Raw genomic sequence first — 27,660 nt, 5'->3', positions numbered from 1 at the left:
CTCGTATTGGACTGTTCAGCCACCTAAGGACTCATTTTAAGAGTGGAAGCAAGTCTTCCTCAATTCCGAGGGACTGTCTATGATGATGATGATGATGATATGACTTGCACCAATATTAGAGTGTTAAACTTATTCTTCTTCATGGGAAAAGGCTATGCAAACCCAGCCCTTACAGTGGGCTGACTGCAGGTTTTCCTGTTACCTCTATTTTATGGTTATTGCTGCAGATGTTTCTGGTAGAAATGATGCTTCTACCTCAGCTGAACTTTTGCAATGAAGAAAACACAGGATTTCCTTGTCATTACAAAATAAAAAGAGAATATTTCCAACCTAATTGCTTGTTATTTAATGAAAAATATCACTCTGAAAGTGTTTTTGTTAATATAAAGTCATATCTTTTGATCTTGAAAAATAAACTGCACATTCTGTAGCTGGATTATTCAACGAACTAATTTCTAATGGAGTAATACATTTTAAAATCTAAGGCTGTCAGTCTATCTGATCAATCTTGTGTAACACTTCATGGCATTTTAAATCTGTGTCACTGTAATTATTATCTTTAATGGGAATTTGTTAAGTTAACAATTCCAAACTGTTGAATTATCTGCTATCTCTACCAATCAGGAATGAAGAACTAACAACTACGAAATTAACCAATCAAATTGGTTGAATATTTTCAAAGTGGTCTCAGTGGCAATGTCACGTGATGTACCTCCAGCAATCATTTCTAGCACCAATTCATAAAATTCATCGCTAAGTGTCAGCCTTGACTCAGTACAGGTAGTAGCAGTCATGCCTGGGCCAGAAGGTCGTGGGTTAAGCCTCACTCAGGAGGTTTGAGCACATAATCTAGGCTGACACTTCAGTATAGTACTGAGGGAGTGTTGCACTGCTGGAGGTGCTGTCTTTCGAATGAGACTCCAAATTGAGCCCCTATCTGCTCTCGAATGGACATAAAAGAGCCCATGATCTGATTCAATGAGGTACAGGGAATTTCTCCTAGTGTCCCAGCCAAGATTTAATCCTCAACCAAAATCACCAAAACTGATTATCTGGTCAGTTTATCTCCTTGCTGTTTATGGGACCTTACTGGGTGCAAATTGTTTGCCATGTTTCCCGACATTACAGCAATGACTACACTTCAAAAATAATTCATTGGCTGCAAAGTGCTTTGGGACATTCTGAGGACATGAAATGCATTACATAAAAGTGATTTTTTTTTCTGGGTCATTGCTACACTTACCCATTAGATGCTGTAACTCCCTATACCAATTTCCCCCTGCACAGACCTACCTTTCTCTGGAACCTGAGGCTTAATTCTGGTCCCAGAGCTATCAGTCTTCACTTTCATCTTCATTACCAAGATTGCGTACATTCCGTGGAATGTCCAAATTCAGTGCCTATATTAGCACCTGTGTGCATGCACATACCATCATTGCCACATTGTATGTGTACAACTTATACATTTCCTTTCCCAGCCTGGCTTTTTGTTTTCCTTCCTCTCTGCCGTGAGCCTCACTGCTCCCTGCATACCTCCTAACTTTTCTCCCACCCAACAATGAAGTTGCCTTTACCCCTAGGGCAGTCCCCGGATCTGCAGCCTCCCCAGGAGATACTTATCGACCACTTGTCCCACAACTGCACCAACCATGCCTGCCACTTTCCAAGTCTCCGCTTCGAGCCTCTTCACATTTCTTTCATTTATGTATCAGCAGACCACGTAAACAAAATGCAGTGCTTCCAGAAATGTCTCACAATCAAAATGTTAAGCATGCCGACTTGTACCCGGAGGATGCTAGCAGGCGAGTAATAACTGCCCTGCACTTGCACGCACACGCACCTATCAAATGCCTTTATCATTTTAAACATCACTATTAGATCACCCTCCAACCTTCTAAGCTCAATGAGATACAGATTCAGTGTATGCAACCTATCCTCGTAATTTAACCCTTTAATTCCTGGTATTATTCAGGTGAATCTGCGCTGCAACCCCTCCAAGGCCAATATATTTTTCCTGAGGTTCGATGCCCAAAACTGAATGTTGTTCTGCAGATAGAGTGTAACCAAGGCTCTGTATAACTGTGGCATCACCTCCTCGCTTTTGAATTCCAACCTCTTGAGATAAAGGCCAACGGTCTATTAGCCTTTTTTGATTACTTTTCGTACATGTACACTAGCTTTTAGTGAACTGTGGACACCCAAATCCCGTTGCTCCTCTACAGCTCCCAGTCTCTCTGCATTAAGAAAATATTCTGATTTGTCTTTCTCCGATCCAAAGTGGATGATCTCAGACATAGAACTCCATCTGCCTTAGTTTTACCCATTTACTTATTCAGTCTATGTCCCTTTGTAACTTCCTGCTCCTATCTACACCACAGGCAATAATAATATACTAACATTTTGTTTTTATGCTTAAAATGTATTGGAACTGCTTGATTATTTGTGTTCTTTTTACCTCACTCCCAGGCATGATTTTTTTAAATTAACTGGAGAAACGTGCTAAAGATACAAGCTATTAAGTGTGTAGCCATGTTGGGAATTGCAATAGAAGCCTTCAGAGGTTTTAACTGTCAATTTTGTTGCTGGCTAAGTTGCTGCATGGTTGCAATCTGTGTGCACATAGGAAAAGTACAGGACCAGAAAAGACATGGGATACAAAAGCCAATTGATTATTTACTTCAAATCTGCTCCTAACTTCATGCAGGTAAAGTGGGTAAATTACATTTTGATTGATTGAAAGTCACAGTTGAATAAACATGCTGTGGGTTTACCCTGGAATGGCACTTTTCACAAGTAACACTATTACTAGCTCATTAACTAATGTGGTTAAAACAAGTGTTCCAGCATATTTAACGTGACAGCGAGAGGCCGAATAGGGAGTCCTTTAATGAGCTCTGGCTCCCTATTCCAATTAAACACACTGGAATGTTTATTGTGATATTAAGTATGTTGGAGGTAGGTAATGATGAAACCATTGAACTGTGGAAGCTGAACATATTCCTGGAATGTGGACCTTCCCCGTTTATAGCTGCATACTGTAGAGCTGTCGACTTTCGGTAAATCCTAAACCTGAGGTTTCTGGTTGTGAGTCAGTCACATACTTTAGGCATCACCTTGTGCTAAAAACATAAAAGATGGTTAAAAGCAGCAAGCTACATTTGTCACTGAACAGCAAGGAACAACCTGTCTGTGCCTCAGTCTCCATTTACTGTCCTGTTATTGCTGATTCAACCACCTTGGGTTGATGATTTACTGTTGGAACACTGGGCCATCTTTATCTACATTAATCTTCCAGTTAACAGCTTATTCTTTAGTTACAGATTTTTGTCTGCATGCTGAAACCTGTTGCTTTAAATTATCAAAATATTTGCAGGGTAGGCAAGTTTAACAAGTCATGCTTTGTCTGCAAAGTATTATGGCAAAACAGATTCAATTTCTCCAGTGCCCTCTTTGCTGGCCTCACATCCACCATTGTCCATAAACTTCAACTCATTCAAGATCCATCTGCCCGTATCCTGTACTGAACTAAATCGCCGAGAGCATGCAGAAATTAAGTGCAGGCAGCGAAAAGAGCGTGCGGCCAACCTGTCCCACCCACCCATTCCCTCAACGACTATCTGTCCCACCTGTGACAGGGACTGTGGCTCTTGTACTCTTGTATTGGACTGTTCAAAACAAAAAAAAGGGCCTTGAAAAGTGTTGGAGTGTCCCCCAGATCGGGGGGCACTTGATTTAACTGTTTATTTTGTTCTCCAATCAAAAGAGTTGTATTGGACTGTTCAGCCACCTAAGGACTCATATTAAGACTGGAAGCAAGTCTTCCTTGATTCCAAGGGACTACCTATGATGATGGTGATGAAATGCCACTTGCTCATCATCTCTATCCACTGCTCTGACTGCCTATGCTCCAACAGGCTAAATTTAAATCCCTCCTATTGCCGTGCCCCACCGTAACTCAACTTCCTCCAGCCTTGTATCTGCTCCTGCACCCTTTGGTCTTCTGGATCTGGAATCCTCCCCACCTCACTCTGCTCCACCACGAGAAGCATAGTCTTCAGCCACCTTGGTCAGGCTCTTTTTGGAATACCCTTCCCAAAATACATTTTCTCTCAACTTTTTTCTCCACCTCTAAAAATGTTCTCAAACTCCATCTATATCGACAAGCTTTCTGTTAAGCGTCCGAATCCTGCTCCCATGGCTCAGTGTTATTTTTATCTCTATTTCCCTCCCCATCCCACCCCCATCCCTTCTGTAAAGTGCCTCAGGACAGTTTCTATATCAAGTTGCTATATCATTGCTTGTTGTATTGATGGTGATGTTTGTAGAAAAATGGCTCATTATTAAAAGTGCTTTCTTCTGAACTGGCTGCATTGTTTATAACTGTGGACAGTGCTCTGTGCATGTGACCCATACTCATCAACTTCTGCTATTCGACTGCTGCCAGTGCAGCTCTTGTGCATGTATGTGGTGGGGGAAGGGAGACTTTGAAACAGATCCAAGTTGTGCGGTAAGTTGTTATGGGGGGAAAAGTTTGTCTGTTCTTTTTAGGAGGGGTGAGAAAGGGGTTATGTGGATGTTTTGAAGTAATGACATCAAAATGATTGCCGAAAACGCATCTAAAAATGAGCTTAAAAAATGCTTGTTTAAATTTGAGGTGCAATGGGGGACATTTTAGCTGAGAAAAATATTGAGGAAGGTTAATAAAATATCAAGGAAAGGTATTTAAAAAAATGCATTGATGTCTTAAAGGACAAAAGGTTTTATTAAAGTTGTGAAAACACTTGGATGAAAGGAATACAGCTGAAAACCTCTACAGTTTATAGTCTTTATTCTTAATACTCTAATATGAAGAGAGACAAATGTTGTGCACGATAGCTCTGCCTGAGGGAATTTAATATCTAAAGTAACAATGGAATACACTTGTTGAACAAAATGGTGGTGGTGTAGTGGGGTGGTGGGGAATCTGATCCGAAAAGAAATCCTTCTGTCACACGTAGTGCACCATTCACCAACAGGCAATCTGTTCCTTGTTCAGTCCTCTCGTATCATCTCAGGCAGCACCTACTTGCTGATGCTGGTTGATCTTTTTTCATATGCAGACACACATATGTAAATGATTAGAACAGCTGCCTCTGCTACCCTATTTGGACACATTATCTATCCTCATGCGTGGATAAACAGCGTTATTTCAATTTTGCCTGAGATTAAGGTTGCCATGACATAGAAATTGTGCTCCTGACTGTCATAGTTGATTTTTCATGGCTTGTTTATATAGCAAAAGATGTCACCATAAAGGCAACACAAAATTCTTCGCTAAAGTTACCAGCTCAATAATGTAATGTGTATCTTGGGTACCTTTAGATTTCTCTAAGTCAAAGGCTGAAAACTCTAATGTAATTGGAATATTCGCTAGAAGTAAATGGATATCCTACCATATGCAATCAAAATTACTGTGCGCGTAAATTGTTCGGGACCTATGACCGTCCCTCTCTGGTATAGGGTTGTATGGTGCAAATATTACATTCAGATGTCTGTTAATGAAGTCAGGTAATGAAAGGCTCTCACTGTCATGCACCTTCCTTCTTTGTCACAAGTTGAGTGGTTGAGGCCTTGGATTGTTCCAGTATCATCCTCAGTACTGCTTAGTAATTGACCAGTAGATGTTGGACTTGAGCCAGATCATAACCGACCAGATAATATCTGATTGGGGAAGTCAACACTAACTTCTGGGTGACTGGGCCAATGTTCTTAAGAAAACCACAAAGATTTTTTTTGAAGGAATATTTCCATACTTAATGTTAATCAGTGAAGTTCACTATTGTCAATGTTACATTTACAGCTTTAATTAGACTTCAATGTGTGAGATTTTTCTAATATTGGATCAGGAACTGCTTACTGACCACCTCATTTTTGAAGACTCAAGTACATCGCTGTTTGCTGCTGTTTTATTTTTCATCTGTAATTCTTTTATATTCAGGAGTTTTGTTTGATATAATTTACATATTATATTTTGCAGTGGTATTTATTGAAGTATTGTACATTACTAATAAATGGTTAAAGACAGATTGTTCATAGAATTGTTCATAGAATCATAGAAATTTACAGCCATTTCGGCCTATTATGTCCGAGCTTGCTGACCAAGAGCTGCTATCCAGCCTAATCCTACTTCCCAGCTCTTGGTCCGTAGCCCTGTAGTGCACATCCAAGTATTTTTTAAATGTGGTGAGTGTTCCTGCCTCTACCACCCTTTCAGGCAGTGAGTTCCAGACCCCCACAGTTTCTAAATTGAAGTTTAGACTTAGATTGGTGTAGTATTATGTATGCACATACTCAATGGGGTCAGCTCCATTAGATAAACTGAAGAAGCTGAATGGCTGCCAAGATTTCCTTAGAGATCCTACAATGAGTATATGTGAAGTAGTGGGAAATGTATATTTAATAATAAATTTGCCAGATTATGGGTGTTCAAGAAGTTCCTCAGAATTTACTTTGCCAAAGACCCAGATCCTTAGTTGTTTTCGTATCTTCACACACTCCCTTTGGAGAATCTTGTGAAGTAATGGAAGAATTTGCAGGCTGACCCAGTCTGAACATTTCTTCCATGGCCCTGACCATCTTTATACTAGTCCAGAGGTTGGTTAGCTGGGATAGTTTTATGGGCTCCCACAATCCATATGATGAGGGAAAGCTGCTCTCACCCACCCGACTCAAGTATCCCACTGGGTGTCAATCCACAATTTGGAGCCAGATCTCCAGTCTCCACACACTGGGACTGTCTGGAATGGGGTTCGAACCCTGCACCTTCTGACTCGGATATAGGAATGCTACCGCTAAGCTCCAGTGAATATCCATCAATAATTCAGTGAGCATGTAACTTTTCACAAGCAGACAAATAGGACTATTTGACTGACAGGACACAATTCTGACCATATCTTTCTGATCACCCTCCTGTTATCCGAGCTGCTGCTTAAAGGATTATTGCAGTGATATTTAGTGAGTTCAAACAAGTCCACTCTATGATCATCACAATCTGGCAAATTTATTATTAAATATACATTTCCCACTACTTCACACTTACTCACTGTAGGATCTCTAAGGAAATCTTGGCAGCCATTCAGCTTCTTCAGTTTATCTAATGGAGCTGACCCCATTGAGTATGTGCATACATAATACTACACCAATCTAAGTCCACACTTCAATTAGAAACTGTTTATAAGAGCCAATGAGATTGGAGAAAATCGGTACCGGTACCACAAACTTTCATCTTAAGAAATTATCTTTTGATCACATCTTAAAGAACTAGTTCTACCAATATTGTAATTATTACAGATTGAGCAATTATCATTCATTATTTCATGAGTACTAATTTAGTCTTAAATACTAAATTTGTGCTTAAAAAAGAAAATCAGGGGCTTACTGGTGACTTCTTTAACAGTAAGCATGAAACTCCTGCATTAACAGCAAATCTACTTTACTGGTTAATTTTACCAAATGTTCTACACTTTGCATAGTTATATACTTTTATTTAAGAGTTTTTTTTCTGGCACCGGATAAAAATAAATAAATTTATGTACTGCAGATTGCTCTGTGGCTGATCTTTGTTAATTCCTAGCTAGGCTACTCGGGCACCTGCCCCATTGGAAAATTTAAGGGATTAGAGCATCCCAGCGTGTTAACGCAAGTGCCTAGGAGCAGTGACACCCAGTAATTGGCAGCACATCACTGTGGCAGCTTGCAAAATTATTGAGGTCTTGGTGCTTCAGCTTTCGCACAGAGAACTTGTTCAAATGTTCCACAGGAATACAATATGTGTTAATAAGTGGTCCTGTAACTATACAGTAACCAGGCTAACTCTGTCCACGGTCTCTGGCCTAAACAAGAGATTTTCTCATCTTTGTTGAGCTATCGAAATTTGCTGTTCACAGTTGTATTGGTAAGTTTTGAATATATCTGTGTCTGTATTACCTTTCTTCGCTTTCCTGGAGTGCTAAATCACAAAAGGCAGTGCAAGGTCTGTGCAAAAATGTTACATATTGAGCTGAGCAGCCTGTAAGATGAGTTCTTTAAAGTTTGGCAGTAGTGATGCTGTCTTAGTAACAACTTGGCCCTACTAGAATTTGAAAAACATAATACAGTTACTACTGGATGAACCAAACATTTTATTGAAATGTGATTTCAATTAAAGCAACTTAACTGACCTACTACTATCTGATAGAAAAATATCTACCTGTACTGTTTTATATCACTGATGTTCTCTGGCAAGTGATGGTGCATTACTCCCACCTGAATTATTTTGACTGCCCCAGTGTGAGTCCACTGATGCAGCACTTGTACTTTTGTTGCCACTCTCTTGACCACGCAACATAGTAACAGACCCAGTCCGCTGGACCTCACACAGTCGACCTCCAACTTGAACATCCTGCGTCCCTTTGACCAATCACCACTGACTTGGATCTCTCTGTTTTGAATCTTGCATTCATCCACTGCAGTTTTTCATTTTCCATGGGCCCTTCTCCTCTCCATGTCATGATCTCTGACCTCTTCTAGTTCAAGGTCTTCATGCAGTTAAAATAAGCTTGCATTCACTTCAGGCTGTAGCGTTCTCACACCCCAGTATCAACGTTTCCAGCATAGAGATTATAGGGCCAATTTTAAATGGAAGCACAAATCTGAGGTGCGGGGTCCAAAGCGGGCAGTGATGTTAACTCCTTGCATGCTCCTGCTATAAACCAGCGGAAATTAGGTCACCGCCAGCAGGCAGGTGTAAAATTTGTGGGGCCTTAGATACCCTGGGGGCGGGGTGGGGTTGGAGAGACCCATGGAAATGGTTCCCAGCAAGGTAAGTACGAATTGGTGGGGGGGGTACAAAAGACGAGCAAGTTGAGGGGAGCCTGGGGCAGGGGAGGCCAAAGGTATTTTTGTGAGGCCAGGAGGAGCACAATATGTACAATAAAAACACTTTCCAGGAATCCCCAGTGAAGTAGCCCAGATGTGCTATGACCTCACCACAGCGGAAAATGTGAAACTTCTGCATCAGGGAAATGATGCCTTTATTACTCCAAAAATCTGAAGAGGAGAACGTACTCACAATGTAGCATGATAACATTTAAAGATGTGCTGCGATTTTCAGTTTAAGTGAAACATTTTACTGTGCCTTTGGTTGGGCAGTAACTTTGTTGACCGCAGAAAGTGAGACTTCTTACAATAAGTATAATCTATTGCATTGGCTAATTAGACAGGAAAACAAATTACCCATACACCCATTAATTTTAAATTGTCTTCATTATTTTTCTTATTTTTCTGGGAACTTGCAGTTTTAATACGATGATGACCTAATCTTATGAGATAGTCAAGGGGGGGACTCACAGGCTTTTCTGCAACCGCCAACGTGAGTCTCACATGGTGTGTTGCCTCCCTGGTGCCAGGCTAAAAAACATCACTGACCGGGTGTGGAACATTTTGCGAGGCTGGTGGGTGGGGGCGCGGGGAATGGGGAGGAACAGCCAGAAGTTATGGTGTACATTGGCACCAATGACATAGGTAGGAAAAGAGTTGAAGTCCTATAGGTAGAATTTCCAAAGCTGAGGCAAGTTGAACAGTAGGACCTTAAAGGTAGGAATCGCTAAATTACTCCCAGCGCCACGTGGTAGTGATTATAGGAGCAGAGCACGTGAATGTGTGGCTGGAGAAGTGGTGCAGGAAGGAGGGCTTCAGATTCCTGGGGCATTTGGACTAGTTCTGGGACAGAAGGGACTCCAAGATGGACGGTTTGCACCTCAACAGGGTTTGGACCAATGTCCTCTCAGGGAGGTTATCTCGTGCTGCGGGGGAAGGTTTAAACTAATTTGGCAGGCGGAGGGGCACCTGGATGAAGCATTAGAGAGGAGATGCAAGGTGCACAGAGGACTGGGAGAGATAAACAGCATTAGAATATAATATTTCAGAAATAGGAGGGATTAGACCAGGGTGGGTGGCGGGGAAGAAATGCGAGACAGACTAAGATGGGTTTAGAGTGCATGTGCTTAAATGGCCAGAATGTGGTAAATAAGGTTGGTGAGCTGCAGGCACAAGTAGCCACATGGGATTATGATATAGTATATAGTATTAGGCAGTCCCTTGTAGCGAGGATGACCCACTTCCACACCAAAAAGGGAAGAGTTCACAGGTATTTCAATGAGGGACCTAATATTCCAGGTCCTGAACTACATATTAAAGGGTGGAAGATGCCTGTGCGTGGATTCTTTTAACGTGGGGTGGCCGCACTTTATCAGGGATTGACAGCTAGGTCTTGATCCAGTGGCAAGGGTTAACCAAGACGACTGGAGACCAAGCTCTGCCTCATGGGCCTAGCGTGCGTACATACTCCTACTGTCCATAGATTGCAGTGTGGACTGGCCCATGCTGCCCCTGGGCCCTTGCCTCTTAGTGGCAATAACGGAGACCTAGCTTAAACAATGAGAGGAATGGGTATTTGATATTCCTGGCTACAAGGTGTTTAGGAAAGATGGGGAAGGACAAAGAGGAGGAGGGGAGTGGCAGTATTGATCTAAGATACTGTTGTAGCACTAGAAAAGGATGATATACTTGAGGGGTCAAAGACAAAATCTCTTTGGTTAGAATTAAGGAACAATAGAGGAGTTATTACGCATACTATAGGTCACCTAATCATCATCATAGGCAGTCCCTCGGAATCGAGGAAGACTTGCTTCCACTCTTAGAATGAGTCCTTAGGTGGCTGAACAGTCCAATGCGAGAGCCATGGTCCCTGCCACAGGTGGGATAGACAGTCGTTGAGGGTAAGGGAGGGTGGGACAGGTTTGCCGCGCGTTCCTTCCGCTGCCTGCGCTTGTTTTCTGTATGCACTCGGCGATGAGACTCGAGGCGCTCAGCGTCCTCCCGGATGCACTTCCTACACTCAGGACGGCCTTTGGCCTGGGACTCCCAAGTGTCGGTGGGGATACCACATTTTATCAGGGAGACTTTGTGGGTGTCCTTGTAACGTTTTCTCTGTCCACCCTTGGCTCGTTTACCATGAAGGAGTTCCGAGTAGAGCGCTTTCTTTGGGAGTCTCGGATCTGGCATGTGAACAATGTGGCCTGCCCAGCGGAGCTGATCAAGTTTGATCAGTGCTTCAATGCTGGGGATATTGGCCTGGTCGAGGACGCTAATGTTGGTGCGTCTGTCCTCCCAGGGGATTTGTAGGATCTTGCGGAGGCATCGTTAATGGTATTTCTCCAGCGACTTGAGGTGTCTACTGTACATGGTCCATGCCTCTGAACCATACACGAGGACGGATATTACTACAGCCCTGTAGACCACGTGCTTGGTGGTAAATTTGAGGGCCTGATCTTCGAACGGCCGAATGCTGCACTGGCGCACTGGAGGCGGTGTTGAATCTCCTCATCACTGTCTGCTTTTGTTGATAAGAGGCTCCCGAGGTATGGGAAATGGTCCACGTTGTCCAGAGCCGCGCCATGGATCTTGATGACTGGGGGGCAGTGCTGTACGGCGAGGACAGGCTGGTGGAGGATCTTTGTCTTATGAATGTTTAACGGAAGGCTATGCTTTCGTATGCCTCAGTAAAAACGTCTATTATATCCTGGAGTTCAGCCTCTGAATGTGCGCAGACGCAGGAGTCGTCCGCGTATTTGCTCGACGACAGAGGTTTGGGTGATCTTGGACCTGGCCTGGAGGTGGCGAAGGTTAAACAGCTTCCCACTGGTTCTGTACTTTAGTTCAACTCCAGCGGGGAGCTTGTTGACTGTGAGGTGTAGCATGGCAGCGAGGAAGATTGAGAAGAGGGTTGGAGCAATGATGCAGCCTTGTTTGACCCTGGTCCGGACGTGGATTGTGTCTGTAATGGATCCGTTGGTAAGGATCACGGCTTGCATGTCATCGTGGAGCAGGCGAAGGATGTTGACGAACTTTTGGAGGCATCCGAAATGGAGGAGGACGCTCCATAGACCCTCACGGTTGACCGTGTCAAAGGCCTTTGTAAGGTCGAAGAAGGCCATGTACAAAATCTATTTGGTTAGAATTAAGGAACAATAGAGCAGTTATTACGCATACTATAGGCCACCTAATAGTGGGAAGGCGATAGAGGAGCAAATTTGCAGAAAGATGCAAGAACTACAGAATAGTGATAATAGGGGATTTCAATTATCATAATATAGACTGGGAAAATAACAGTGTAAAGGACAAAGAGGGGGAGGAATTCTGGAAATGTGTACAAAAGCTTTCTTGATCAGTGTATTTCCAGTCCAGCGAGGAGGGAAGCAGTACTCGATCTAGTTTGAGACAATAATCAGAAACATAGCAATTGGAAAAATATGGATTAATAAATATAAGCCAGCACGGATTTGCTAAAGGAAAATTGTGTTTGATTAATTTGATGAGTTCTTTGATGAAGTAACTGAGAGGGTTGATGAGGGTAGTGCAGTTGATGTTGTGTATATGGACTTTCAAAAGGCGTTTTAAAGTATCGCATAATAGACTGGTTAACAAAATTGAAGAACATGGAATTAAAGGGGCAGCGGCTGCAGAGATACAAAATGAGCTAAGGGACAGAAAGCAGAGAGTAGTGGTGAACGGATGTTTTTCAGGCTTGAAGGAAGTGTGCAGTGGTGTCCCCAGGGGTCAGTCTTGGGACCACTGCTCTTTTTGATAAGTGAACTGGACTTGGGTATACAGGCCATAATTTCAAAGTTTGCAGATGACACAAAACTCAGAAATGTAGTCAACAGTGAGGAGGATAGTAACAGGCTTTAGGAGGACATCGACAGGCTGGTGAAATGGGCAGCCACATGGCAGATGAAATTTAACACAAGAAGTGTGAAGTGATACATTTTGGTAGGAAGAATGAGAGGCAATATAAACTAAATGGTACAGTTTTAAAGGGGGCGCAGGAACAGAGAAACCTGAGCGTGTATGTACACAAATCTCTGAAGGTGACAGGACAAGTTGAGAAGGCTGTTTAAAATGAATACTTGTTCCTTGGCTTTATAAATAGAGGCATCGGAATAGGAGGTATTAGACCGCGGGGGTTGGGAGGGTGGGGAGGAATACGTGATAGACTAAGATGGGTTTAGAATGCGTATGCATAAATTTCCGGAGTATGGTAAATAAGGTTGGTGAGTACAAAAGCAAAGGAGTTATGCTCAACCTTTATAAAACATTGATTAGACCCCAGCTGGAGTATTGTGGCCAATTCTGGGCACCACACGTACAAAGGATATCAAGGCCTTAGAGATTGTGCAGAGGAGATTTACTAGAATGGTACCATGGATGAAAGACTTCAGTTATGTAGAGAAACTGGGTTTGTTCTCCTTAGAACAGAGAAGGTTAAGAGGAGATTTAATAGAGGTTTTCAGAGTCATGAAGGGTTTTGATAGGAGCTACTGTTTCCAGTGGCAGATGGGTCAGCAACCAGAGGACACAGATTGAAGGTATTGGCAAAAGAAGCAGAGGCGACATGAAGGGGAAAGAATTACACAGGGAGTTATGACCCAGAATGCACTGCTTGAAAGGGTGGAAGCAGATTTATTGATAACTTTCAAAAGGAAATTGGATAAATACTTGAAGGGAAAAAATATAGGGAAAGAATAAGGAAACAGGACTAATTGTTTAGGTCTTTCAAAGAGGTGGCAGGCATGATGGGGCAAATGGCCTATATCATGTCCTGTGCCTTTTTACAAAAATAAATCCTGAAATGTTGCAAATTCAGATTTGAAAACCCCTGTAGCAGCAGCCAGGCAGTTCCATATTCCCATTCCCTCTCAATATTGGTCAGCTAGCATGATGCCCAAAAGATGACAACTGGAGAATAGTCCTGATTCTCAACCTGTGATATTAACACGCTGGGTTGCTCTGTGAAAACAAATAGTTACACAGGCTTGTAATGTAATCTGTAGGCATTGCCAACATTCCTTCAGTTGCTTTGGAGGACGAAAAATCCAAAAGCCTGACAGGGGAGATCAAAATGTTGAAGAAACAAAATTTCATTTCTGGGGGTGGGCTGGAGGGAAGCTGGGGCATAATCTGCTGAAAAATGTTGAATTAATGCTGCAATCTGGTTCATTTTCAGCACTGCTATACTTAATATAATTTCAAAATAAAAAGTGACATTATGATTTTCAGCAGATCAGTCCATTACTTCCCCAAAAGTTACTTCACTTGTCACTTTCCCACATCCAACCACACCCACCTCCAGTTCAGAGACACCTTATGCTCTCCCAACAGTTTAAAGACACTGCATCCCTTTACCAGAGGCACCATCCTCCTCCAACTCTCCCCGTTCATACTGGCCTTCTTCCCCCCTCCAGTCAAATTCCAGCAGGTATTGTGTGAGCCCACATTCAAACTGGTTCTCTCTCTTTACTCCCTCTAACCACCTCAGTTCAAGTTGGCACATTCTCTTCCCCAGTTAATGCTGGCACTCGCTTCCCCCACCTCACCCCATTACTATCTGTCTCACTCACCCCTCCCCCGAACCCAGTAATGCTCCTCACAGCAAAGGATCCAATCACTGCTCCAGATTTCCTTTCTCTACCGCCCCTGGTCCAGTCCCATCCCGTCCTGAAGTGGGGTAGTTACCCTGGGCGTTACCAAATTTCTAGGCCTCTATGCCTTGTGGTGGCCACAAGTGTACAGGTGGTTGCTGCATGTTCCCTCGCCAAGGCCACCTGGGCACAGATTGTACCTCAAAAGAGAGGCAGGCAACCAGAGAACCCTCTCTTCGCCAGGACCAGACCCACAAGAAGGCCGTCCAATTTGCCCAGCCCTGGCCGAAGGGGTTTGTGTGTTGTGCAGAGTTTGATTCAGGCCAAAGGGACTTGTGTGCTGTGCAGAGTTTGATTCAGGCCGGAGAATTGTGTACTATGCAGAGTTTGATTCAGACCAAAGGGACTTGTGTGCTGTGCAGAGTTTGATTCAGGCCGGAGAATTGTGTGCTGTGTAGAGTTTGATTCAGGCCGGAGAGTTGTGTGCTGTGCAGAGTTTGATTCAGGCCGGAGAATTGTGTGCTGTGTAGAGTTTGATTCAGGCCGGAGAATTGTGTACTGTGCAGAGTTTGATTCAGGCCGGAGAATTGTGTACTGTGCAGAGTTTGATTCAGACCAAAGGGACTTGTGTGCTGTGCAGAGTTTGATTCAGGCCGGAGAATTGTGTACTGTGCAGAGTTTGATTCAGGCCGGAGAATTGTGTACTGTGCAGAGTTTGATTCAGGCCAAAGGGACTTGTGTGCTGTGCAGAGTTTGATTCAGGCCGGAGAATTGTGTACTGTGCAGAGTTTGATTCAGGCCGGAGAATTGTGTACTGTGCAGAGTTTGATTCAGGCCAAAGGGACTTGTGTGCTGTGCAGAGTTTGATTCAGGCCGGAGAATTGTGTACTGTGCAGAGTTTGATTCAGGCCGGAGAATTGTGTGCTGTGCAGAGTTTGATTCAGGCCGGAGAATTGTGTACTGTGCAGAGTTTGATTCAGGCCGGAGAATTGTGTACTGTGCAGAGTTTGATTCAGGCCGGAGAATTGTGTACTGTGCAGAGTTTGATTCAGGCCGGAGAGTTGTGTACTGTGCAGAGTTTGATTCAGGCCGGAGAATTGTGTGCTGTGCAGAGTTTGATTCAGGCCGGAGAATTGTGTACTGTGCAGAGTTTGATTCAGGCCGGAGAATTGTGTGCTGTGCAGAGTTTGATTCAGGCCGGAGAATTGTGTACTGTGCAGAGTTTGATTCAGGCCGGAGAGTTGTGTGCTGTGCAGAGTTGCTGCGGACGCAGGAGCAGCGGTGCGATGACTGTGAAGATCTGGCCTGGAATAGGTTTTTATTCTTGCAATTTTTGCCACTGTACAGTAGTTGGATTTCATTTTTTGACTTTTCACTGGGCCTGGCTGGTGGCAGTAACGGTTTGACACGATGTCTAGATTCCAGACGACACTGCCACCAATCTTCCCGGAGTCCGTATTCCGGAACATTCCGTATTCCGGAACTCTGAATTTTAAACATTCAACCTGTACTTGCGACATGAGAATCAGGAATAATTTATAAAACCGTATATAAAAAGTGCTATAACTTTCTGCAGAGTCTACAGCAAGGTGTTTTGTGAAGAACTGCTGGACCTCTGGAACCTCTCCATGAAGCAGTAAAAGATGTCTGCTCCTGGAGACTGTGGTACTTGGAAGAAGGGGCCGAGTGTAACGTAGCCAAGTTTGCTGACGATACAAAGATGGGAGGAAAAGCAACGTGTGAGGAAGACACAAAAAATCTGCAAAAGGACATAGACAGGCTGAGTGAGTGGGCAAAAATTTGGCAGATGGAGTATAATGTTGGAAAGTGTGAGGTCATGCACTTTGGCAGAAAAAAATCAAAGAGCAAATTATTATTTAAATGGAGAAAGATTGCAAAGTGCTGCAGTACAGCGGGACCTGGGGGTACTTGTGCATGAAACACAAAAGGATAATATGCAGGTACAGCAAGTGATCAGGAAGGGCAGTGGAATCTTGGCCTTTATTGCAAAGGGGATGGAGTATAAAAGCAGGGAAGTCTTGCTGCAGTTATACAAGGTATTGTTGAGGCCACACCTGGAATACTGCGTGCAGTTTTGTTTTCCATATTTACGAAAGGATATACTTGCTTTGGAGGCAGTTCAGAGAAGGTTCACTAGGTTGATTCTGGGGATGAGTGGGTTGACTTATGAGGAAAGGTTGAGTAAGTTGGGCCTCGACTCATTGGAATTCAGAAGAATGAGAGGTGATCTTATCGAAACGTATAAGATTATGAGGGGGCTTGACAAGGTGGATGCAGAGAGGATGTTTCCACTGATGGGGGAGACTAGAACTAGAGGGCATGCTCTTAGAATAAAGGGCCGCTCATTTAAAACTGAGATGAGGAGAAATTTCTTCTCTCAGAGGGTTGTAAATCTGTGGAATTCGCTGCCTCAGAGAGCTGTGGAAGCTGGGACATTGAAACAATTTAAGACAGAAATAGACAGTTTCTTAAACGATAAGGGAATAAGGGGTTATGGGGAGCAGGCGGGGAAATGGAGCTGAGTCCATGATCAGATCAGCCATGATCTTACTGAATGGCGGAGCAGGCTCGAGGGGCCATATGGCCTACTCCTGCTCCTATTTCTTATGTTCTTATGTGAGTAATAAGCAGTACAGTTTGTTGTCCACATCTCGAGCCATCGGAGTGCAGGAGCAGCAGGAGGCCATTCAGCCCCTCGAGCCCACTCACACATTAAGCACCAAGCTCTGGTCTGTAAGGAGAATTCCCCACCCACTCTCTCCCGACAGCGCGGAGTCTCGCCAGGTTACACTACTGGCTGCTGGCTACCTTCTAGAAACCCACCCAGACCTAGACATCTACTCGGGCATGAGGGCAATTTCAGATGGGTCGGTCCATCCGCCTGCCCCCGGTTGGAAAGGTCTTACCGCCCCATTAATGGACCTTAAAGAGGGGGGCAATTTCGGCCCCTGATCTATAACCTAAACAAGGCAATTTGTGCCGAATTTCCCAAATGCAGAAACTACCCCACTGTATTGAGGGGCTCTTCCAAAAATTACACTTGAAGGATGCAAAATGATTTTTTTACCTAACTCTATAATGGTTCTTGTTTGTAACAAAGTTAAATGTCTGTAATATGGTAATTCTACATTACAGTTTAATCAATTTTTCAAAATGGCACTTGCTAAATGTAATATTAAGTCACATAGCTTTAGAAAATATTTTCTATAAAGTTTGCTCAGTAGTTCTGTTTCTTCTCAAAATGAATTTTCTGTGAATCTACAGGATCTGCACATATCCTGGTGTGTTAAATTGATCTGCATCATCTACTTGGTCAATTTTTCCCTTGACTTGAAATGGCAGGAGTTACTTTTGAATGTTTAGTAGTTGAACTCAACTCTGTTTTTCTTGTCTTAAAGAAAGGTAGACTGTTTTACAGGATATTACGAACCAAACCCGTAATCTGAGAATGAAACGCAGAGCCGGCCGACCGGCCGGGCCTCTGTAAACACGCAGTTTGAAGCTAGAAGATCCTATAACAGCTGGGGAAAGGAGGATTGCCATTTTCCAGCATTTATAAAACAATAGCTTAACTGTGTTTTTGTACATAGCTCTGGAGAACAGTGAGTAATGGAACATGGGGGTGTGGGGAGACTATCACATGCTGGCTGAGGCTGCTCGTGGGTGGAGTGAGTTAGGTCTGAAAGCCTCCTGAGAATAATCAGTTTATGTAGGATGTAAGAAATTTAGTAAGGCAGGAAAGGGGTGCCATGACAACAAAAACAGTTTGTACACTTGCCATGAGTTTTTTTTCTCTCAGCAAATCCTTTGCTGTGGGATGCAACAAATCTTTTTTTTTTCTGTTACATTTTGCATTTACTCAAAGGACTTTGGATTTATACTGAATTAAGTACAGGACTTGGCAATTTTACAGTACGTTCCAGAGAGAGCTGAATGTCTCTTAAAGGAAATGCTGCACATCAATTTCAGCTGAAATGCCCTTTCTTTTTAAGCTCAAACTTCTTGTTATAAAGTCAAAGGAAGAAGGAGAAGTACTTTCTTATTTACAGTGCAAATTAGCAAGTCATATATCACCAGAAATCAGCTCTGTACTTGTGGCTTGTTGTTATTTCTTCCATATTAAAATTCCAGTCACTTTTGGCATGGTGACCTCAATGCAACCCTGGTTAATCTTTCCTGTGCAAACAACTAAATTGCCACATTAACAGTACATGTTATTTATTCTGTACAAATTTAGTTACAGGTTGAACCTCCCTTATCTGGAACCCTCAGGATCTGACCTGTTCTGGATAGGGATTTTTCCGGATGAGGTGTGGTCACATTCAATTGGATGGTACAGGTCTTGAGCAAGAGGATATTGGGGCTGTGAGTGCGGCAGAGAGATCATATCCGTGGAGGGGGCGGGGGGAGGTGTGTGGCGGATCGCGGGTTCAGGCCAGCAATTGCGGGAGTTGGCAGCGAGGAATTTGTTCATGTCGGAATTCTGTGCATGTGCCATCCGGTGGCTGGGAATGGTTCTGGATAAGGGAGTTTTAGATAAGGGAGTTCTGGATAAGGGAGGTTCAACCTGTATTACAATTTTTTTGCCAGGCGCTTTGAATGCTGTAGACTTATAAACAATTTTAAACATGTCTCCAGTATAGTGTTGATCCATGGTAGATTTCAAGGTTTGATGTAACTACATATTTCTGTAATAGTTGATGCTTTTTATATGTATAGATATATACAAATTTATAATTGGGGAAAAAAAATTATATTTGCAAAATATGAACTTGTTGTCAAACATAATCCCATATCATATAGAATTCACTGCTCTCCAGAGAGACTTTGGGGTTAAACTACATGGTTGGGAGGAGGTGGAAAGAACTGGCTTCTTACCTTTTCAGAATTGCTTGTTCTTGTTTCCTGACCATGATTCCTGAGTTAGTAATGTAATATACACATCTGCCTCTATATGCAGTAGCACATTAGGGTGGCTCACTTCTCTTTCCTTATCCAATATATCTTGAGATACATGATGCTTGTAAGGACAGAACCTTCCTGTTCAGTTAGATATATAAACTTCCTGTGTAAAGTGGACCTCGCTGAAGCGAACTTTAAATAGAGCATTCTATTTAACTTCTCATAACTTCTCATACTATAAATGCATAATTGTGGTACAACCCTAGTCCAGCATATGTGATCAAGTTTATGTGTGCTTCAGGCAGTTCCAAAATCACTTCCAAGAGAGGGGTGTGCAACTGGATTTTGTAGTGCGTGTGGACATTAATATTCTACTCTCTTTCCCAGCAATGTCAGAACAAGAACCCTCAGGTCAGATTATTCTTTCCCAGTTGGAAAGTTTTCTTTCATTTAGGAACTGTGAAATAAAATAATTTAAATCCTTGGTTATGATATATTTGCCTCATCACATCAATGTCTCAGTGCTTCATACAATTCATTATTTTTGGCGGGATGGCTGAATTTCTGCCACAGCTTCTACAAATTTTGGTGAAATGTTTGGTTTATATACATAAACTGTGACAAACTTCAGTTTAATGTAAGCCCCACTCAACAATTCATCATTTAATTTTTTGATAGAACTTTTGAATTTTGTGCCCATGCAGAAGGCTGTCAGTCTAAGAATAGACCCTTTTCTCTCACATGTGCCTAGTGCCAATGATATGCAGCCCCAGGCAGGGAATAACATAAGCACGGGTTAAATTTAGCATAAAAACTCCTTCTGTACTTTCACCAGCAATGGTTGAAGATTTACTCTACGAGCTTGTTTATAGAGAATGAAGAAACAGCACACAGATTAAATCTTCCCTCTGAGGTATCCTAACCCAGTAGTCAGAAAAACTCAGTATAATCCCTGACATTTTTAGTTCCACACCAGCCATCCTTGTGGCCTCTCTTTAGAATTCCTACTGATGCTCATCTGTCTCACACTCAGCTGATTGCTTCCAGTAGTTGCGTGGTTAGGAACGAGGGCCCAATTCAACAAGAGTAAATGCAAGAGACATTTTATATTTTAAAATGGGCTATTTGTGAGACAAGGAGCTGGGCTCGAGGAGCTGAATAGCCTACTCCTGTTCCTATGTAGACCAGAGGACAGGAGAAAATTCTTCAGAGAATTGTGAGCCTGTGGAATTCACTTCCAGGGTTGGTGAGTGAGGTACAACGTTCTTTAGTGATAAGTGGCTCTCGTCTTTATCCAAGACAGGCCTCGGAGCGGTCACAAGCTTCAAATTGATGTAATGGCTCAAGCTAAGTATTATGTCTGTAGTGTGCTTATGAATGACTCCACGAGGCAATGTGTTGTATTCAAACTGTAGTGACCTTGGTCCTTTATTCCTAACTCCAGAGTGAGGCACAAGCATGGTGTGCAGCCTTTTATACTGGGCCCTGCCACCAGGGCAGGAAACCCCGGTCTCCACCAGTTGCACCCTCTAGTGGTGCCAGCATATATATATATATATATACACAGTGTCTACACAGAGAGTACATCTATAGTCTGCATACGCCACATCACTCTCCCCCAAATCCTTTGTGCCAATTACCTTTGCACTGTGTGCTCTGGTTTAGCTCTCCCCAAACTTAAGTGCCAATAGCCCTTGCACCTTGGCTGTGCTTTGGCTTGGCTCTCTCCCTGTTAACCCCCAAGTCCTTTTGCCACAACGCTGGGTAGTGGTTACCAACCTGGATGGTTCGATGATGCAGTGGAAGTTCCAGTGGGTTCTGGGTGTGATCCATGGCTACATACACCCATTTCCCCCCTCCCCACAGCGACATCATGCAACTGGCCCATTATCTCTACATACAGGATCGGACACAGCACAAGCACAAAGTATACAGTTTGTATCGTGACACATTGGTTCAGTGACCCACATTCGTTAATTTTACAGTCGTGCGCCAGGATTGCATAATTAGTTCAGTCATGGTCAGTACTGATATAGTAGTACAGGTATTCGAGGACGTTAGTTCCAGAGCAACTGGACGGGGTCCTAGATGTCTGATGGCGGCTCAGCGCCCCCTACTAGCGGGGTGGACTTGGTTCGCTCACCTTGCCAGGACCCAGGGCCTTTGCCATTGCCTAGTGGTGGGCAGAGCCACAGATGTGTGTGGCCTCCCTGTCCTCTGAGGGCTGCTCTCTAACGGTGTTGGGAACCTGGCTGTTCCAAGTCCCGTTTGGGGAACTCGTTGGTTCTGACCTTTCGCTCCCGGACATGGCCGAGGTAGCGACTGGGTCTGGGGGCTGTGCCGTCTCCACCCGGGTGGTGGGCAACGGCGGCCGACTGTGTGTATTGGCGATGTTTTCGTTTCCAGGTCCATGGCGAATAGTGCCATCGGGTGCCTGCAGCGTGGGATAGACCTGGGGCAGGGTATCAGGATTAGTGCCTTCATCCTCCTGAGGTAGCTGGCCTACAACTTGTGGGGACACCTGGGGCAGGGCATCTTTACCCTCCCGAATTTGCTCGCTTGCTACTTTTGGGGACACTCTGTTCCCGACATCTCGCAACATTTTGTCCTTTACAATCTTAATTGGTTTGTTACATTGATTGCCATACATACAATGTCTCTTTAAGTTCAGTTGGTTACAGGTCTCCTTTAAGAGAACCCTGCCACGCCACACTGCTCCTCGCTGCAGCAGGATAGCCATCTTGTCTCGGTCCTCGATTCTGCCACAAAAGCTGGAAGAGTGTCTGTGAATTCGACTTTCTTCCCCAGGAGTCCTGCCACTGGAGCCGGGAAGGTAATTTTAGGTCATTCCGGTCAGATCATTGCCATGCAGTCGTGATGGACGGTCTGTGCCTCAGGTGCTGCGCTGGTCTGTTCTCTGGTGCCTAGCCCAAGCGAAGGTGAGATTTTGCTCTGTCTCTGAGCACGGGGGACATCGATTGCTGGAGTGAAGACGTCTTCCCATTTCCACTGGATCTTCCCCATCCACCATCTTCCGAGTAGCGTGGGACCATCACCTGCAACAATCCACAGAGGTATCTTGTGCGCCACACCATTATGGATTACACTTACATACGCACTACCAAGGACTGGGATCAGCTCCTTGGTGTAGGTGCACAACTTTTCCTGCACTGGAACCAGCTCGGGTCGTTTTTCGTTACTTAGCCTCTCAACGGCATCCTGGCTCATCACTGACTGGCCCGCTCCCGTGTCCACTTCCATGAATACTGGAACGCTGTTTATCTCGACTTCCATCTTCACTGGAGGACAATCGGTGATGCAGGTATACACTCCATACACCACTTCTTGGGGCTGAGCTGCCTCTCTGGCCAAATCATCATACTCCCCGCTGGATTCAAAGTCATCTACCGACTCTTCTGCTAGACGGTGAGTCGTATTTCTTTTACACATACGCTGGAGGTGGCCCTTCGTGTTACAGGCTTTGCATACATACTCAGCAAACCGACCCTGGTGAGCCCTATGGTTTCCTCCGCAAAGCCAGCATGGTGGTACTCGATTAGCATCCCTCGGCGGACTGAGTTCTGGAACCCTGAGGTCTGTGCTCTCTGCCCTGGGCAGAGCCACGTTCTACAATCTTACCTGTGAAAGGCACCATTCTGTGTACAGTACTTGCCGGGTTTGAATCTACAGGATGAATGATTTGCTTGGTGCTGCAGGTCGAGGTCATGAACGCCTGACTGATGCTGATGGCCTTCTGCAGGTTGACTATGGTGTCGGCAGATAATAGCTTGTGAAGGAGGCCCTCGTGACCAATTCCCATAACGAAGATTTCTCGCAATGCTTCGTTGAGGTGCGTGTCAAAATCACACGGTGACGCAAGTCTCCTGAGGTCGACAGCATATTTTGCAATCTCCTGGCCCTCAGGTCTACGGTGAGTGTAGAATCTGTACCTGGCCGTGAGGATGCTCTCTTTTGGTTTAAGTTGGTCGCGAATTAGTCCAGTCAGCTCATCATATGTCTTATCCTTGGCCTTCGTGGGTGCCAGCAAGTCCCTGACGAGGCAGTAGACCTCGGGCCCACAACAGGTCAGCTTCTCTGTCAATGTGTCCGTCTCCCCTGCCAGGTCGTTTGCCACAAAATATAGCTCGAGCCTTTCCGTGAAGGCATCCTAATCATCACCCTCTGCGAAGTCTTTTAGTATGCCAAAGGTAGCCATAATATCGTGTGAAAGTCCTTATTCTCGTCGCCAGTTATTATGTCTGTAGTGTGCTTATGATGAATCCACGAGGCATGTACTCAAACTGTAGTGACCTTGGTCCTTTATTCCTAACTCCAGAGTGAGGCACACTTTTATACTGGGCCCTGCCACCAGGGCGGGAAACCCCGGTCTCCACCAGTTGCACCCTCTAGTGGTGCCAGCATATATATACACAGTGTCTACACAGAGAGTACATCTATAGTCTGCATACACAATATTAAGCGGTAGCAGCTATCAGTGAGGAGCACTAAATAAAATCTAAATGTAAGTAAGTACCAATATGTTTTATCTCTATATATTATTGTTTTAATAACTTTTGCTGATTATGGCGAGGATATTGAATCAAGCCCACCATATAAAATAAATTGGTTTATCAGAGCTGAGAATTGCCAATGTATGAATCTGTGCTGCCTAAGTTAGTCATTTGTAGCTAGTTTCATGGTTTCTTTTTCATTGACAATATGTGTAGACTCCTTCTGTAGTTTAAACTCATGGGGAAAATATTTATATTGGTTCAGAATGTGCAATCCAGTACAATAGTACTTGTGTTATGTGGAATTTTTATAAATCCTTGAGGACTGCAGTAGTATTGCAGTACTACATTCAAAATACAGCCAGATGTCTTAAAACGCTTATTCCAAGAATACTGAGTGTTACACAAAGTTCTTTGTTTTCTTTACCTTTCTCCAGCTCTACTTTCTAATATTTTCACATTAGAAACGGTCACAAACAAATGCATATCAAGTGAAGGGTGTCAATGTTGGAGAGTATTGTGTCAGCATTAGCATTTTCAAGTCACGAGTAGCATGGCAAAATGCAGACTAAAGCTTCCTCCACCATTCTCTAATACTGTGCTAAACTTTAGAGCACACTGTACTTACTCTGGCGTGAGATGGCCAAATTGTGAATAGTTTTACACTGTAGTTCCATGCCTACTTGGAACTGAGTGAGTTGAGGGGGTTGAATTTAATCTAACCTACTTTGGGGGAAATTGACAGGATTGGGTGCCTGTTTCACACTCCGCCCGATTTCACCTTCCATTCAAGTGTTTTATAATTTGTAGAGGCATAAATAAAAACAGAAAATGCTGGGAATACACAGTATGCAAGTCAGCATCTGTGAAGCTGGCATTTTATTAAAGTTGCAAAAAAGGGGGAGGAGAAATTGCAAAGAGAATCAACAATCACCGAGATGGAGACAATGTTATCAATGACCTGCAAATTGCTTAAAAGAAAACTGTTAGATAATATAAAAGATCATCAGTGAGGTATGGGGCAATTACTTAGTTAAGTAGGAATCGGAGCAAAGAATTTGGCAGAACTGGTGATGTCACTCATTCAACTATACAGCAGAACAGGAGCCTGACAGTTTTGCCTGACCTAGACAATGGTGTAGGGAATGTTTTTTGGGGATGGGAGCTGTATTTGGATATGAGCTTGCCAGATATAACAAAACTACTTTAAAATGTCTATTTTTCCAAGTAGGATTTTTCCAACAAGATTCAAATAGAAACATTATTACTTTTATTAATCTTACAATTGAAATAAAGGAAATCAAAAAATAAAACAGTCTTGTCAGTCAAAAACTCTGAAGCACGAATTTAAAACGCTGGTTATGTGTTACTATCTATCTATAACTTTACTACTGTTCACCATACTATCCCACTGTTATGGGATATTTAGCATCCATCTGAACAACCAGTACAAACAGATAGGCCGGAATTTTACCAGCGCTCAGATGACAGGATCGGTGGTGGGTCAGCTGTTAAATTTAAAATAATTGACAGTGGGTCAGGACCCCGCTGTCAACCTGCTGCCATGCTACTTTCCCAGATGTCAGGTCTGTCAGCGTTGAACAGACCCATCACGCAGCGGCGGTGAAGGCAATATAGGTGATTAAGACTTTGTTAAGAGGCTATCAAGACAATTTTGAGCTGAACTTACCATTTTACCAGGTTTTCCACGAGGTACCCGTTGCTCGGGGATCACGTCCGGTAAGGACACGGGAGTTGTGTCATTATGAATTCATTTCTTTACCCGACAGCTGTAAATGTGCTCTGAAAGCTCCCATCTCACAGCTGTTCACTCTCCAAGATCAAAAGCTCTTGTTCACTGCATTTGGAAGGCATATTGAGCTAAAGCAGGTTGCAAGTCTTTGAAGCAATCTCTCTACGCAGTATCACCTCACTGGAACAAACTCTCTCACCACTGACAGATCACTTCTGTCATCTCAAGTTCACCAGTCATCTATTACATTAGCATCGGTGCCCTTGAAATGATCTCACCTTGCTCCTCACAATCCCACCACAATCAGCCCCAACACCAGCAGCACCAACAACAACACCAATCTTCTCCGCAATCAACTGATGCTGCATAGGACACAGGGCATCAGCACCCAAGCACATTGCTGCCTGGCCAGATTTACTTCACTTTACGCTATACACATCATGCGCCAGGTTGGCACCACCCCACACCAACACCATAAAGCATCCCTACAATGTCCAAGCCATTCCTTTCACATTCATAACCATTACGGGGTTGGGGGTGGGGGGGCACCGTTATGTCTCACAATTCACTGCAACTCACTAAGACACTTCCAAACGTGCACACAAATCTGTCCAAGACAACAAAGTGTTGAAAATAAAGATTTCAATGTTTGACCAGACATTAACAGAAACTTTACATGAACATTGGCAAAAACACTCAAGTGCCTACCCTTTAGCGTTGTTAGTTGGTATGCTTGCACTAGAATGAGGGTGAGTGTGAGGGGTGACTGGTGAGAAGGGGATGTGATAATGTAGATAGAGAGAGAGGGATAGGTGGAGGTGCAAGGTAAATTGGTGTGAGTAAGGATGTGCAGGAGTAGGCTAGGGAAGGCAGAGTGATGGGGATGTGATGAGTGGCACAGCAGGATGAGGTTTAGTGTGGTTTCGCATTAACGTTTCGTGATCTATTGAGATCATTGAAAGGTTTGCACTATTGCAGCCAGGTCCTCCTGACGATATCCAGTGCAATGTGCAACCAGGCTGCATTGGTCTCCTGGGGAGGTCTCTTCTGCCCATTGGAAGGGAAGAGAACATCCCTGTGTGCATTGAATCTCTCCATAAGCATATGGAGGGAGTCATGGAAGAGCCTGGGTGCAGCCGTGCACCTTTGTGCAGTGCTTGTCAGTGTTTGCAGCACCTCAATGCTGGAGAACACTGACAGCACAACTGTCAAAATAAATTTGCGCATTATCCCTTTAAGGAAACTGACTGATGACACGTCATCAAATGACATCATCTGACCCGCTTCCTTTTAATTGGCTGGGAACCTTGCTGGGCGGGCTTAACAAGCCCAGTCAGGGGAAAGTCATGTGGGAGGCTGGAATGGAGACAGGAGCGGGTTTCGGATCCCGCCACCGATGTCGCCCGCCTCAGTTCTGCCTTGGTAGGTGAAATCGTGGCCATAGTTTTATGTCGCATCAAAAAACAATGAGATCCAAATATATAGCACTCCCATCAGTACTGCATTAATGCACCAATCTAGATAATATTCCCAAATCCTGGAGTTGGTTTGAAATTATTGTAGCATAATATTTTCAGAAGGAGCTAAAGCACTGTAGATTTGTTTTCTCATTCAGAAATTTGCTGTGCAAACTTAAACTTACACCATTTATAAATCAGCCTCAGCGCTGTAAGTTTCTATGTTTCTATGAATAATGCTGACCTAAGGGTTAATGGAACTTTTCAACAGATTGAAGCAGGCTTTCATTAAGTGGTACTATTGGTAAGAAAAGCTTTGGAGTTTTATCGGGTAAAACTAATTAGATGTGGAGTTTGATTATCTATTTTGCAATGGAGGATTATTTTCATATCTGTGAGGACTTGCATGAAGCTCACATCGCAGTTACCTGAGTTCATTCAACATTGACCATCTAAATCCATGTGCTTGTGTGGGACTTAGGAGCAGTGTACTTGCATGACTGAACTAAGACCTATTC

General features: G+C 43.7%; 1 protein-coding gene across 8 annotated transcripts in view; it reads left to right on the top strand.

Moving 5' to 3' along the window:
- The window catches only part of LOC139259816 (formin-like protein 2), a 425,278-nt gene that overhangs the window by 220,044 nt on the left and 177,574 nt on the right, over positions 1–27,660 (top strand). The window contains exon 1 of one of the 8 annotated variants that reach the window (XM_070875641.1): positions 22,117–22,847. The exons of 6 other annotated variants lie outside the window; for them this stretch is intronic. The gene's annotated coding sequence lies outside the window, so the exon portion shown is untranslated. One more of the 8 variants, XM_070875642.1, reaches the window with a different exon arrangement.

Source organism: Pristiophorus japonicus, chromosome 3 (assembly GCF_044704955.1).
Source record: "Pristiophorus japonicus isolate sPriJap1 chromosome 3, sPriJap1.hap1, whole genome shotgun sequence".
NCBI lineage: Eukaryota > Metazoa > Chordata > Chondrichthyes > Pristiophoridae > Pristiophorus > Pristiophorus japonicus.
The sequence above is the reverse complement of the archived record's forward strand: the minus strand, read 5'-3'. Positions and strand labels throughout refer to the sequence as shown.